Source organism: Phyllostomus discolor, chromosome 4 (assembly GCF_004126475.2).
Source record: "Phyllostomus discolor isolate MPI-MPIP mPhyDis1 chromosome 4, mPhyDis1.pri.v3, whole genome shotgun sequence".
Lineage (NCBI taxonomy): Eukaryota > Metazoa > Chordata > Mammalia > Chiroptera > Phyllostomidae > Phyllostomus > Phyllostomus discolor.
The window spans coordinates 190,290,321-190,307,255 of NC_040906.2; positions in this window are offsets into that span (position 1 = coordinate 190,290,321).

Here is a 16,935-nt window from a genome sequence, read left to right on the forward strand (position 1 = left end):
GTTTATCTCTCTTTTGTTCTTTCTTTGTATTTTTAAAGCTCAGCCGTCTCTTACTTTTCTTACTCACTTACTAACACCTGATTGAGTCTTGGAATCTTCTCTAAACTTAAAGGAAATGATGAATAAAACTTTAGACTATTTTATAGGAACAATATTTTCTTTTTTCTTTCTTGGCAGTTAAGCATGCCACATTTAAAATGTAAAGCATATCAGAAGGGGTTATTTGCACCAAAAATAAGAGACAGCAGATTGTTAACAATAATACATAAAGAACCTCCACAAAGAAATATTTTAGAAAAACATACCCATACCCCCCCAATACATAGAAAAAAGCAGACTAGTAATAAAAAAATTAGGAGATGAAATGCAATAGCCAGCAAAGATAAAAAATTCACGCTCTCATTGATAAACTTTGTTAAATACAGACTGAAAATCAATCACCAAGTTGACAAAAGTGTTGAAAGGTGGATGATATACAGGGTTGGCAAATATATAGAGAAGAGAGCAATAATCTAATTTGATAGTGCTTTGATTTTTATGTAACTTGACAATATCTATCAAAAGGGAAAATTGTTTATTTACTCTTTCCATTAATACTATTCCATTAATACTATTTCCAGAAAGTCATTCCACACAAAATTCACAGGTGAGCATCAATAGTCCCCACCCTTTAAAGAATGTTGATAGAGCAGCAGTTAGCTGATGTGACTGATGTTACATTCACAACATGGGATATTATGTAGTTGTTGATGAGACCGATGTTCACGGAAATATCTATGCAATGCAGTGAATCTCAGAATGAAAAAAAAAGAGTCTCAGAAACAAAAACATTGAATAATCTCATCTATGTAAAAGAAAAGAAAAACCCTCATCTCTCCATGTGTGTGAAACTACAACAAATATCTGGAAGGGTGACATGAAATTATCACCCAGTTAACTCTAGGACAGTAATAGGGTTGTAGCCGAGGAAGATGAGCAAGGAATTACTAAGTTGTTCTAGATTTTTACCATCAGGTTGCATTCTGGTAACACAAACCAATAAAATGAACGCATTTCAGGTTTACCGATTAGTTCAAAATTAAGCTAATAAAGATGTTAGTTAATAGAGATCTTCAGAAAATATGCTTCAATGAATAAATAAGAGCAATGTACTATTCGCAAAAAGATTGTCATGTGAAGTTCTGCTATAATGCCTGTCTTGAAAATGCAAAGTATTTTTCCATTGAGATTGATATATTAAGGGATGATTTGAGCATCATACAAATGTTACATTTCTTTACATGTGATTTCATTTATGAGAAACGGTAGGTAAATGTAGAGACTGGCACCCAGCTCTGTTGAGTCACAAGGAAACACAGAATGTGTGCACCCACACACTTGCCTCAAACATCTACCATCTATCCAGTTCCCTGTGTGGATTATGAGTCACGCCCATGTACATCTGTTGTTAAAATTTTCTATCTGATTTCAGATAACCCTGCTTTCACCACTTTATGGGTAACTAACTCAAAACTGAAACTCTGCACACTCACTTCCATAAGCAAACTTTAATTTTTTAAGTGGCATATTTTTGGAGTATTTATAAATTAGTTAGCTATTTAACATATGCAAACTTACACTACTCTTTTTATTAGATTCCTATTTGCATTATTGTTAGTGTCATTGCAATGTTTTTGAGTGTTGTGCTCCCAACACTATTTTCCCCCTATCCTCTGTTACTTTTATTGCACGATTTTACACACTGGGTGGAACAAAAAGAGTTCTACGGTTGTGAGTACAGGAAATACAGAGTTTACTTTTGTGTTATTACTTATGAATTTTTGTATTATCTTCCATACGAACAACTGTAAACCTACTTTTGCCCCACTGTGCAGTGCAGCGCTTTTTAGAAGTGGATGTGTCACTTTATTGCAGCACTGATTGTTTTCTCTGCATGATGGACCAGTGAACCTTGGAGCCTGGTACTTTGCTTTGATGTGAGTCAATGAGTGGCATTTGTTGGGAGAAAATTATCCATCTTCTGAGCAAAGACACAAAGTGTCTTTCTTTCAGATGATCTTTTCAAGATGTTAGAGCAGACAGCCTTGGCACTTAGAAAAATGGTCTCCCTCTGGAGCAAGGGCAAGTTTGCTTACAGTGTTGGAAGATACAGAAAGTATTTCCCCTCCAGAGCAATGAGGAGGTGTGCTTACTGCCCAGTATAAAAGATTTACGTCCCTAAGCTCAGGATTTTCTTTCTGCAACCAACTGTTTACTTGACCCTCTTTTTATCACCCTGTGGGAATTGAGGCTCAGAGAACTAGTGCAAAATGAGAATTCTCTGGTTGCTGCTGTTGTTTTGAGTAATAAATTTTCCTTTGTTTTTGACTCATTGGTTTCTGTCTCTTGTCAGCATCCATGAAACTGTGGCAGATTAACAGATTGATTTGCAAATACTGAATATCACAGACGCCTCACAGGTCTTGACAGCACTCTGTGGGATGTCAGAGTATTATAGGTGTCTTCATAAAATTATTATTCAGTATAGTTCAGGACCTTACTGCCAAGATAAAAATCATTAAACATTATCTTTTTTGACTTTAAAGGATGATGTATCCGATAACAGGAAATAAAGGGCGTGTTGGAGGCCTTTTGAACTGTGTACTTCTTCAGTGGTCAAAAAGCTGGGTGGGGAATATTTCTTGTTTTCATTTTACATCACTCACTCAGTGAATAACTCTGTGATCACATTACCTAAAATGAGGATTATTTAGGTTAATATAATTTTGCTATATGTAATTGATTGTTTTTGAAATTCTTAGAAATAACTTAGCACTCACTGAAATGTAAATATTGCTGCTACAGTTCCCTTTATCTGATCAGGCAGTGTATACTGAGCTTCTATCCTATAGAAAGCCCTGTGAGAGATACAAAAATAAATAAGTACTTTCTGTGCTTTCAGAAGTTGGCACTCTAGTACAGGAGATAAAACAAAAGGAAACATAAACTTTATGCAAGACAGACAGTGTTAACTCCAACATTAGGGAAAATAAATAAAGGATTATGGGTAATCTGACTCAAAAGGGATGGGAGAAGACTTCAAGGAGGAGGTGGGTTTAATGAGGAAGGAGGGCCCTTGAAGAGGGGGCGAGTACGTGTGTGCCAGCAGGAAGGTTAATGGGCCAGTGGAGGAGAAACCTGGAAGGAAGAATTGGAACCGGATTTCCAGTCCTCAGAGGTCAGGAATGGTTAAGGATACTTATTCCATTGATTCTATGACAGAAGTGTTTAAAACTAGAAAACCTCGCTAACTCATTCAATAATCTATGATGGTTTGACAATCTTTAGAAGTTTACCATTGCTCTGAGTCCGGTGGCAACCATTACGTAGCCGTATAAAGCTTTTTTTTTTTTTTTTTTAACACCCTGATAAGATCAAGGAAAGTCCAGAAAAAATCCATTTCAGACCAATGTGAGTATATTTATGTGGTTAGAGGAAAGAAACTTAGAACCTTCAAAATGTAACCTTTAATTCTAAAAGGGCCAATCTTCTGGCTAACATACTTTTAAAAACTGTACTCTTTGCCAGCTATTAAATGACTACTCATTGCTAGCTTGATGTTTAGGATTTAATTCATTATCATATTTAATTCTTGTAAAATTTCTAGGACAGGGATCAGCTCCATTTTATGAGTGAGGAAAGAAAGGTTAAGAAGAGTTTTGTAAGTCGTGTGAGGTCACAGAGGTAGTAACTAAAGTTTGAAATTAGGTAGTTTGGGGATTTAAACCCACTTCTTTCTTACTCTCAGGAGTATTCTGTTAATTATGCAAGCCCTCCTCTAGCCCATCTTTGCTCGATTGCACCCAGGGGTGGTGAGCTGGCCTAGCATCCAGGGCTCTTCTCTTTCCTGATGCGGTGAGGAGGTGATGAGGATGTCAGGAGAAGCTTCTTTGAAAAAAAATAAGTCTTGCATCTAAGATTGATAATCTATTTTGGTGTTCATTACCATGAAAATATTTACTATTTTATGTATCTACATTTATTAATATTTTTCCATATTAATGAAAAATTTGACAGAGTTGATGCAGAGAGCTGCATGGTGAAGTTTGCAGGTGATTTGCCAGCTGAAAATTTAACTGTCACATGAAATTTCAACTGCTTCTCTTTCTTTAATGAATATGGGGAAGTCAATTAAAAAGTTAAAACAAGTAGCTTTACAACTACTTTATTTTTTTGCATTACTTGTAATTAATATATGAGAGCTGAGGCCCAGAGAGGTTGAACGATTTGCACAAAGTCACACAGCAAGCGATGCAGAATACACGTTCCCTAATTATGCTTGAATATCCACTGTGAAGCAAGACACACATGTCATCACTCCTGTTACAGAACAAGTTTTGTCATGCACTGGCAGATTTAATTCTTAAATTTTGACTAGAGTTCTGAGAAAGATTTGCTTTAATTGTTACAAACCAAAAGCCGTCCATTCTTCAAATTCCTTTTTCCATTCCCTCTAATGTTTAAAATGCATTGTGCATTTGCTTTTCCATATTGAATGTAAAACATCACTTTTTGTTTTACATCAAAACCAATTTTGGGATTAGACTGTCCCAGATTGACCTTACAGAAAATCGTAGTTTTCAATTAGAATCTTTTTAACTTGAATGTAAGCTTTGCTTAAAAAAAATTTTTGAGTGTGAAGTGAGATGGCTTATTTTAGGTGTACCTAAAAAGGAAGAAGTTATCAAGAGGCAATGGAGTAAGAGCCCAAATTGAACTATGAGTCAGGATGTTGGATTAGAATGTTTCCAAGTGGGTAAAATGGCAAAAATAGGACAATGCGCTGGTAAGCACTTTAACTTTTATTTGTTAAAATATTCCTTTGAGATTAGGGCTCTTGTAGCTTTTACTCATAAATATTACTCTCCTAGCTAAGTATGTTTGTTTTATGTTGTACTCAACAGAAAAACCTTGACATTTTCAGCATATGAAAAAAAAATCAGACCATTAGAGCTGCTCCTGTATCTTTTCTCTGAATTTGACTTAATTTACCGCGTTGGACTGCCACTTGTACAAGAAGGGTTGGTTCAAGTGGTTGTGGACATTTACCAGTTCGTCCTGAGCTTGGACTGGATGTTATCTTCTTAACCTGCAAATTATGCGCTAGGTTAGGATATTCATTTGGGAAATATTCAACATGAACAAATGAGGCCAATTTTAATTTTAGAGGAATTAAATTTTAGATTGCTTGTTTAATAATCATCATAATTAGAACTAGTCATGGTAGAGCCCATGATATGTGAAGGGAAATAGTATGATAGCATCTGCATGGAGTATCAGGCTGATTCATAATAACAGACCTGAAAATTCTCAGTCGTGATTGATAAAGCATTAAGTCTCTTTGATATTACCATTCCACTAAAAATTCTCTAATATCATTATTAGATAAAATAATTATATTCTCTTTTATAAGAACTAAAATATTGACAAGGATTTTAGTAAAATAGCATCTCCTTGAGGAGTTGAATTCATCTGTATGATTTGTTATATATATTTTAGATTTATTAGAAAAGGTCTACCTTAGTCAGAATCACTTTCTCAGTGTTGGCATGGGGCAAAATTGGGAAACTAAATTTAAAAATGCTACATATACATTGAAATATAAATAAATATGTCATATTGTATGATATATATGATATGATCTTATCTGATCATTTTATTTCAGACTTAAATTCCCTCTCATTTTGTTTTTTCCCATTTGGGAACCTGCATTTTAGATCCTTTTTGGAACACAGTCATGTCAAGAAGGACTGGCAGCGGTTTGGTTTGCGTGAGGATTCAGCGGACACAGACTTCATGGCTGACCCGGTAAGGGGGTTCTCAAAAGTAGGGAGCAATCCTGGATGCTCCTTCCACCCCTGACATTTCCTCACAGGGGCAGCAAAGTGACCATGTGCTGGTTGTTTTCTGACTCAGTCCCTGTAAGCTCCCAACTCCCCAAAGAGTTCCTAGAAAAACCTATTGCATATCAAACTTCCATGTATTAGACTTGCAGCAGCAAAGGGAAAATACTACCTTGATAGAATTTTAGGAATGTCTTAGAAGAAGAAAGTCAGGAGAGAATTTTTCTAGTCTTCAGAGTGTGGGCTAGATGATTTTGTGGTATGTCAAGGCAGTGAACTGGGTGGGAGGAGGCCATATTTGTCATATTGGACTAGCTCTGGTTTGGTGGCCTGAGAGGCAAGGATCTGGAAGAGCACTGTTTTAGGTACTAAGTAGTTATTTGACAATGAAATAAAACATCAGATAACCAGTAAAACACATCCATGAATATAATCCAAGTAATACAAATCCAAATATATGCTGACGAACTGCCTGATGAGCGAAGTGTTAGCCGTACTCGGGAGTTGATTGTTATGGATTTCTAGTTTCTCTTCCAGGAGCAGTCGTTTTCTGAAGCCAATAGCTGAGTTGTCTTTGCTTGTCCTCAGTGACGTGTAACACAGTTAATGTGACATCGAGATATAAGTTTCTGCCCGATGATCCCAGCAGCGTTTCTGTCCTATCTCCTTGTTAGCCATGCTTCATTCTATGCTGGGGGATGGGTGGCTCTCTTCTGGGTCAGGATAGATCCTGATCCAAACCACTACTTAATGTATAGAATTTCTGTATGTATAGAATTATACATTGAGTGCCAATGTGATAGCACTCAATCCAAACTTTGAAGTTGTCAGATCTTCTGGTTCTGTAGTGGGCATCATTTGTTGCCCACTCTTATTTGTTAGCTCATATGTCGAGACTGTCTGCAAAGCAGCATTTAGGGCCTTGTTGGTGATCACACATCTGAGAACTGCAACAAAAATCCTAAGAAGAGAATTATGATTATTGTTTGTAGCACATTTCTAAACCAGGAGTCAGGAGCTCCCAAAATGAAACAGAAGAACAGATCCCATTTCTAACCCTAGACTCTGCATCCTCATGTCAGGAATATGAGTGAGATAACCTTATTTCCTGATTCTGTTGTTTCCAACATCATTAGCAGCGCGCCGTGAGATAGGGAGGGGTGGGAATGCAGCAGTCCTTCCTTCAGGCAGCACACGTTCCCTCTGCAGACTCCCGTGTCTAAAGTGCCTTTATTTTGACTGCCACTGTGAAGTTTTCGTGATCCCATTGACCTTTGTGGTGGGCGGAATCAAGGCCCATCCCCTAACTCCTGGAACCTGTGAATATGCTATGTTACGTGGCAGAGGAGAACCAAGGTTGCAAAGAGAATTTAGGTTGCTAATCGGCTGACTTGAAGATGAGGAACTTTTTTTGGATTACCCAGGAGGGCCCAATATAGTCACAAGGCTCCACAATAGTCACAAGTCCAAGAGTGAAGCAGAAGAGTCCAAGAAGGAGTGGTGACAATAGACACAGAGACCAGAGTGATGTTATCGTTGGTGTTGAAAGTCAAAGGAGACCACGAGCCAACGGCAGGCAATATGTAGAGCTGGAAAGGACCAGGAGATGAACCTTTCTCTAGACACTTCAGAAGAATCGCATCCCCTCTGACACCCAGAGTGTAGTCTAGTGAAATGCGTTTTGGACTTCTGACCTCCAAAGCTATAAGGTCATATACTTGTGTTGTTCTAAGCCACTAAGTTTGTGGTAATTTGTTACAGAAACAATAGGCAAGTCTTAATGATGGTTCAGTTCACCTGCTATTTTTCTGAAGAGTAGCATGCGTAACTTCCCCCACCTTTGGGCCCTTTTGAAAAAAAAAAACACAAAAAAGAAAACAGTCCAAATTTCCCTTCAATGGCTAAAGTTTTAACTTAATCCAAGGCCCAATTGTTGTCTTTGAATTAAATTTTGTCAAGAGCTCTTTTTCTGGAATTGGGAAATTGATAACTTAAAGGGACCCTTGGTGGTATCAGAGGATACACTGAAAGGAGGTATCAGCTTACCGAGGTAACAGTGTTTGTGCAGTTTGCAGGTAATAGGCGAGAAACTTTATATAACAAATCTAATGCCAGAAGACCACACAGTGGTATCTTTTATGTGGCTTTCAAAGAGCATTATAATATTTTGGTGCTACTCATCAAGTGAAATCCTATACCAGATGATGAATTTATAGTATAGAGATTACCAGCTAAATATTTAGAGTACAGCCTAAATATTACAAAAACTTGCCTTTTTTTGTAAGGTCTACAAAAGTGAGATAGCTTCCAAATATACACTCTTTGTGCCCTAACTCTTTACAGAATCTAGCTTCCATGCAAATTGTGCAAGGGTTATTTCTGTGGAACTTCTTTTTTTTTAGGTTTGACATAAAGGATTTTTAGATTTTTATCTTTCTAGACTACTGTATATGTTGTTTTAAATTTAAAAGTTGCTTAGTGCCTGAGTCCAATCACTAAGGAAACAGACTCATCTACAAGTGACTCTTATTAAAAGTACATGGTTGACACCTAGGAAAATGACCACAAACTCAACATCGTTTTGACTGTTTTTGGCCAAATCATAGGCAAATTGTAGTCAGGCATTGAATTTATACTAATGAGTGGCTAACAATGCCAATAGCAATATTAAGCGTAGGAATCTTATATATTTCAAAGTTAAGAGATAGCAAGTGTCAGTTAAAAATCCACAACCTTAAAACAGTTAAGAGGAAAGAAAATAAAAAGTAAAGCATTCACACTGAGTTGTGACAGTCTGTGGCTTCTGTTGGTGGGTCTTGCACAGATGCTGTTCACAGTCATCTTTATACAAAAGTTTTGGGTGAAGCTTTCTCTTTCCAAATGGCATCTGCTTTGGAGGATTCCTGAGAATGTTTCTGGTTGGAATGTGATTCAAAGGAGATGTGTTTTCAGTGGAGAAACGTGAATGTAGGAACCAACACCATGGAATTTTACTATTTGTTAGTTGTTAACAGTACTTGATAGGGCCTTTATCAAATAAACAAAATGTTCTCATTATAAAAATTTTACTTTTACAGTATATGTTAAATTTGTCTTTTTTATTATTTATAAATTTTGAATTAATCTTATATCTTTTTATGTATGTTTAGACATTATACAACTATGAAAGAGATGACATTGAAGCTTCTAATCTTATCTTTTAAATATAATTAATCGCCTTTATATAATCTGTATGTATCATTTTAACATTATCATTTTAATAAACTGGAACAATTTCCTTAAAAAAAGACAAAATATATTTATTATCTTGTATACATATTATTGTTTCTCTGTAATCATTTCTACTAATTACAACCTTTAACTAAAAAAGTCAACATTGTTTTGTGAATAATAGAAAAATCTGGAAGGTAGTACATCACAAATTTTCTAGTTATTTACTATGAGCATGTATTTTCTATAGCTTTACATATTTTAAGATGACAAAATAAAGATATGCATAATAGCACTTAAAGGCATTTATACATCTTTTAAAATATATACCCATTCCATATCTTAAAATATTGTATATTTTATACAATATTTAGTGACCAATGTCTATAGTAGTTTTCCTCATTTAGAACTTGTCTATCATAATAATTTATTAATTAAAATTTAATATTAGTCTAAGGTCTTAAAATTGTTTACAGCCCTGGCTGGTGTGGCTCAGTGGATTGAGTGCTGGCTTGTAAACCAGGGGGTCATGGGTTCGATTCCTAGTCAGGGTACATGCCAGGGTGGGTTGTGGGCCAGGTCCCCAGTTAGGGGCATGTGAGAGGCAGCTGATCAATGTATCTCTCACAGATTGATGTTTCTCTTCATCTTTCTCCCTCCCTTCCCTTCTCTCTAAAAATAAATAAATAAAATCTTTTGAAAAAGTAAAATTGTTTACAAATCTGGAAATTGTGAGTTGACACATTCAATGCTTGTGATTTATAGCATTATAAGAATATATAATATTAAAACTATATATATTGTTCAATTTCACTTAGTTACACATGTTTTAGTATCTATTTCTAATCTAAACTTTTGTAAAAATAGTGATAATTTAATGGACTCATGGAAATCTTGTGGGTAATTTTAAGAGGTTAAAACATGACAAGTTAAACCCAAACCATGCATTTTAAAAATATTGTACTCACATTAGTTTTTTAGGTTTATTTTTAAGTTAAATTAATCACTAACTCATCTAAGTGATCATTTATATTACATGCACTTAAGTATACATAAATTAACCTCTGTATTTATATATCACAAAAACCAATTAAGACTGTGAGTTCATATCAAAAGTTCTAAATGCCTAGCTTTTCTTTTTTACCTAATAAGACCTTTTTTTAATGGGATATGAAAAACTGATTTATTCTTTTTTGATACCTTTATCCAAACTCACAGGCAGACTTTTTCTTCTGATTTATAGTTTTGGCAAGGAAAAAACAAAACGTAAGAGCAATGTGTTTTTGTTTTTGGAAATTCCTGACTGTTTATTTGGGCTAGATATTCCTTGAGTGTGTATAAAATAGCAAAACATTTATTTTTGATCAATTAACCTCTAAAGTTACCCAAGAAACAGAAAAAGCAGTCAGAGAGGAAAGGAGAAAAAAGTGAGAAGTTTCAGGTTTCAGACAGATATTAAATTATTGCTGCAAAAGTCATTATCCTGCCCTCTGCATGGAGGGGAGAAGATGTAGCTTCAAGAAAACCCTGTAAACACACACACACACACACACGCACACACACACACACACACACACACACGCACACTCAACAGAGAAAAGAGAGACAATCATTACAGCTGATTTACACAGTAATGCTGAGATTTTGCAATTCCATCAAGCTGTGTGCTTTTTTAACTGTACATCAAACTGTGAAGTATAGTCACGACAGAAGGAGAATATCCTACGTTAAACAAAAATACCTCTTTTTGAGACAGACAAGGCAGTCAGAGAATCCTTTGATAATCTCTCTATTTGTTTTAGTGCCTCTTTCAAATAAACATTCTGTTCATGTCAAACACTTCTCAGTGGCCCCTGAAACTTCAAATGGTCCTGGGTAGAATTCCATTAGAGAGATTTGCACATGAATTGACACCTGGAAAGAGACCCTCACAACTGGTAAAAGTCAGGACGACATGGTAGTTGCTATTCTGTGGCTAGTCCTGGACAGACATGAGTGGTCAACAGCTGGGAGCTCAAGGCAGACAAAACTCAATAAAGCATTTCTAAGAACACAAAGACAAGTTTCAGGAAAGTCCATACATGTTTATTTTAAGTCAACTTTATTAATGTATAATTTATGACAATAAACTGTATTCACTGGAAGCATACTGCAGAATTTGTCCAAAGAATGCCACTCTTACATGGCTTTCTGAATGCTTTAGTTCTGGGGTAGATTTATCATGTCTATGAACCTCTTCTCCTTATAAACTTTCTCTCATAGACTCATAACACACAGGTATAAACCAAACTTCTCAGAGAAAGAGAGAGAGAGAGAGAGGCTGTTTTCTTCTTAATAATCAAAGAATTCCTAAAATGCTTTAATTCTCACTGAAAAAATAAATTTAATCTTCATGAGTTGATGAAAAGAAATTGGAGTTCAATTTAGGTCATACCTCGCTCTTCGACACAAAGAGAATTCCCAAGCCATATATAGAGGATCAGGAACTCCCCGTATTTCCTATGAATGGAAACAAGTAATTTTGTGGTTTCATTGGGGATCAAACCCAGGAGCTTCTGCTTGTCAAGTAGATGTGATGACCACTGCATCCTGGAACCGGATGATCCATCTTAGAAAGTCCAGGTGCCTCAGGGGAAGGTGCTTTCCCAGGTACTGTGCAGAGCAGTGGAGGACTCTTGATTGGTTCCTGGTGGTACCTTTAGGCTTGCCAAAAGTTGACTCCTTACATGTCCACTGGAAATATCTGTTGATCAAGGAGAACAGTTGATTAGATGAGGACACCACCTTGACAAAATCTAGGCAATGTTTCAGAGGGAGAGGGGGTAAGAGTAGGGGGTCAAACAGGGTTTTAGGGCCTGGACTGAGGAAGTTTATAATCAGGTCTTGTGAGACAGAATACTAATTGGCATGGAAAAGAGTGTATTACATACCTTTGGATTGATGGGCTCCCAGGAGCCAGGATCAGGAAGCTACTTTTAATGATCAAGGTGTTGGTCTTGATAAGTTATCTATTTAGGTGATTCACATTTTATATTGAAGAACAAGTTTTTCTGGAGCAAGTTTCTAAGTTAAATTTGCTTTGCTTGCGGTACTGTTTCATGTGGAGACAGAAGATTATATTTCTTTCGGATTTTACTCCCCCTAACCCACCCCTGCTCGCCCTAGGAGCTTGTTTCAGGTGTCCAGGCAGTAGGACTGCTAGACCAGTCCCATGAGAATGTTGTAAAACTGGGCTGTGGTAAGGACTCAGACCTCAAAGTCACCCTATTTGGGAGGCCAATATAGGCTTCATCTCAGCGACTTCCAATTAAATTGGCCATATTTTTTATGTTTATTGATTAACACACATACAATTTTATGATGGACTATTTTTCATTCAGTAATGCTTTCTATGTACATTGGTGTTTTATAAACACATTGACTCTGTGACCAAATCGCAAATCATCTTGAATTTATTCTACAGGTTTCTTTCTATTATTACCAACTACGCAGGCTGGGATTTATTCCTGGAGGACAAGTCAGAAGAGAAATGAAGTGATGGTGATGATGGTGAGGAGTGTGGTAAATATTAAAGTCACGCACTGCATCGTGAACCCACACCATGAGAAGCAATAGTGAGGCAGAAAGATAAACCATTAAAGGAGACAAACCCCTCACAGTATCTGGCCAGAACCCTAAGTGTAGTATCTAGAACTTCATTATGATTGAGGCCTGAAGGACATAAAGTAAGTTATGACAGTGGTTTTAGAACAATAACTAATGACTACCACTGGAAATCTGAGCCACACTGGGGCCATATGAAGAGAAGGGAAGTACGGAGCACGCTAATAAAGCAGGGAGTTCCGACGATCGTGCTTGTATTGTCTCAGAAGTAGAGGCAACTGTTACGGCCACTGTATTTCCTTGATTGAACTCTCTAGTGCCAGGTAGGTGGAAGCTAAAGAGACAAAGCTTTCATTCACAAAAAAGAAAGAAAAAACAAACTGTGAAACTCTAAGAGTGAGTCAAGTGCATTAAGAATAGACTAATCTGACTCATCAAAACAAGCACTATGACGAAATCGAGAGCTGATGGAAGCAAGCAAAAATTCATAAAGAAATGACTATTTCTATGGACTGTTGTGAAACAAAGAAAGACTTTTTAATTTTAATTTGGTCACTGGAACTTTAAAAAAAAATTTTGTCTCGATTTATGGAACCATAAAGATGACGGCACCATCATCTAATAAGTTATTAGCATCTAATAACTTTTCACCTGTGTCGGTACTCTCTGCTAGAAATCACCAGCCCTAGGAATGGCAGGACTCGTGAAGAGGTGCTAGGAAGCAGGTGGCTTTGTCCGTTTCAGTATGGTTGCACTTGTGCAAATGTTAACAGTTAGTTGGGTTTGGCCTAGTCTACTCAGACGGACAGAGAGACAATGCAGTCCACTAGGCGATTCCTTTCTCTGGACTGGGGCAGCATCTGCTAATGACACCAAGTCTTGAGTATCTGTGTTCCAGGGCACAGGACCTTTAATGATCCTTTATTGGAGGTTTCTTGAATTTTATTTCTCATAAGGAAACTTAGTGGCAGTTCTTCACATCTTTCTGGGGGAAAATAACCTTTCAGTATTATTCTTGAACCTGGTAGTTTATTCCCCTGGGGCTTCAGTGAATTCAAGGAAAAACACTAGCCTATAGTCCTCCAGCCTGGAGCTGTAAAGTTGTCAGATCTCATAAGTGAGCCATAGTGTTTGGTCCTGGCCAGGACTTGGATAGAAGAACTGAAAAGGAAAAAAAAATGTTCATGGAACACACATCTGTTGTGCACCAGATGGCAGCTGTTATTTCATCTCCTGTGGAACTTTTCCCTATAATTCTTGCTACATTTCTTCTACTGCAGTACTTAAGGGTTTTAAAGAAAAAAGCAAAATATTTTGGGAAAAAAATGAGGTGAATGTAACATTAAAACCAAGGCTTTAATTGTTCCAAAACTCAGGATTTGCAGAGTTAAGGTTCCCACAGCCCTCCTCCAACTGCACGGCTTGTATTATAATAGGCGCCCTCATTACATAATCACCAAACCCCGGGTAAGGTTACAGAGTGTTCAGCAGATAAAGGGCACAAAATAATGGAAAGGAACTGCACTTTTTCTCTAATCTTAGATGTACAGAGCATATTATGTTACTGCATAAATATTACATGATCATGTAACAAAATATACTAATGAAATACACAGATGCAAAGCAAGAGTGCAAGGGTTGAGATTGCACTGGGAACGCTTAAATTGATTTTCTTATTCTCTGCTAATTCAAATTCAAACTTAATTTAGCATTTGTGACATTTTAGGAGAATGTGATATGTCACGGGAGACCTGACAGCTTTAATGGTCTATAAAATGATGCTTGGAGTTATAAAGAAATACAACAACATCACTGTCTTTCAAGTCCCAACTTTCTGCTTGCGGCCATGTCTTAAGCATTTCACTATTGACCTAGAGGCTAAATTCTGCACAATGATTCTTCCGTCTTAATATTTGTATGCAAATTTGCCAGCCTATTCTGATCGACACCCTCTGCCAATTGATTAAGAACACATTTACGTCGCCCCTACTTGTATAAAAAGCTCTGTCCTAGACTCTGATGTGACAGAAAGAAATAGTCATGGTCTTGCTTTTTAAGAAATTAAGACCTTCAGTTACTGATGACAGTGCTAATTATATTCACTTTGAGTCAGATTGCGTTGCACACCCTAAACATAGCTTTGACAGCGCTGGCATGTTACATCTCATTCCATTTTTAAATTTCATCTTACCAAAGCTCCATTTTATGCAAATATCTCTTAATATTCCCACCACTACTATGTGCTCTTTTTTTGTTGACCTTTGATGTTTTTAAGTTTAAAATTTTTTATCAACACCTTATTTTCTTAGAGCATTTTTAGGTTCAAAGCAAAATTGAGGGGAAGATAACAGAGTTTTCCCAAGTACCTCCTGCCCCCACACACTCACAGCCTACCTAATCATCAACATTCCCCACCAGAGTGATACAGGTTTTATAGTTGATGAACCTACCTTGACATGACATAATAGCCCAAAGTTCAGAGTTTTCATCATAATTCACTTTTGGTGAAGTATATTCTATGAGCTTGAACAAATGTAGAATGACATGTATCCGTAATTAGAGTATTACACAGATTTTCAGTGCCCTAAAAGTCTTCTGTGCTCTGCTCTTCATCCCTTGCCACCCATCCTCCTCTACTCATTCCCTGGCAACCACTGATCTTTGTACTGACTCTATAGTTTTGCCTTTTCCAGATGGTCCTATAGTTAGAATCATACTATAGGAAGCCTTTTCAGCTTGGCTACTTTCACTTAGAGGTATGCATTTAAGATTCCTCTGTATCTTTTTATGGCTCAATAGCCACATGTTTGGTATTAAATAATATTCCATTGTCTGGATATGCTACAGTTTATTTACCCATTCTCCTACTAAAAGATATCTTGGTTGCTTTTATATTTGGCAATTATAAATGAAGCTGCTATACATATCTGTGTGCAGATTTTTGTGGACATACATTTTCGACTCCTTTGGGTAGACAACTGGTAGGAGTATGATTGCTGGGTCACATGGGAAGAGTATTTTCGTTTTGTAGGAAACTGACAAACTGTCTTCCAGACTGGTCACTCCCTTTTGCATTCCCACTAGAAATGAATGAGAATGACTATTGCTCCACAGCCTCTCTGGCATTGGGTGTTGTCAGTGTTCCAGATCTGGGGTATTCTAATAGGTGTGGGAGTGAAATCTCATTGTTTTAATTTGCATTTCATTGATGACATATGGTGTGAGCATCTTTTTATATGTCTACTTACAATCTACATATGTTCTTTAGTGAGGTGTCTCTTCAAGTGGTCAGACCATTTTTTCAGGTTTGTTTATTTCCTTATTGTTGACTTTGAAGAATGTGTTTATATTTTGGATGACAGTTTTTTATCAAATGAGTCTTTTTCAAATATTTTCTCTGCCTACGGCTTTTCCTTTTGATATTGTCTTTCACAGAGCAGAAAGTTTTTAATTTTAATGAAGTTCATTTTATCACTTATTTTTTATATGTGTAGCACCTTCAGTGTTATCTATAAAAAGTCATCACCATATCCAAAATCATTTAGGCTTTCTACTTTGTTGTTTTCTATGTATTTTACAGTTTTACATTTTACATTTAGGACCACAATCCATTTTGAGTTATTATTGTGATGTATGTGTCTAGATTCACATTTTGTATGTAGATATGTAGTTTTTTCAGGACCATTTGTTGAAAAAAACTATCTTAGCTCCATTCAAAGAGCCTTTGACTCTTTGTCAAAGATAAGTTGCCTGTATTTATGTGGACCTATTTCTGGGCTCTTTATTCTTTTCCCTTGGTATATTTATTTGTCAGTTCTTTCACCAGTGCTATACTGTCTTGATTTCTGTAGCTTTATTGCAGTCTTGAAGTTAGATAGGGCCAGATCTCCAACTTGTTCTTCTCTTTAATATTGTGTTGGGTATTCTGGGTCTTTCACCTCTTCAGGCAAAGTTAAGAATTGGGTTGTCAATATCCAAAAATAATTTGTTGTGATTGTAATAGTATTGCATTGTATCTATAGATCAAGTTGGGAAGAACTGACATCTTAACAATATTGAGCCTATGTCTACAAACGTGGAATGTTTCTCCATTTATTTAGTTCTTTGATCTCATTAATCAGTTTTATAGTTTTCTTCATGTAGATTGGTACATATTTTGTTATATTTACACTTAAGGTATCTTATTTTTGTTGGATGTTAATGTAAATAGTACTGTGTTTTTAACTTTGAATTCCATGTG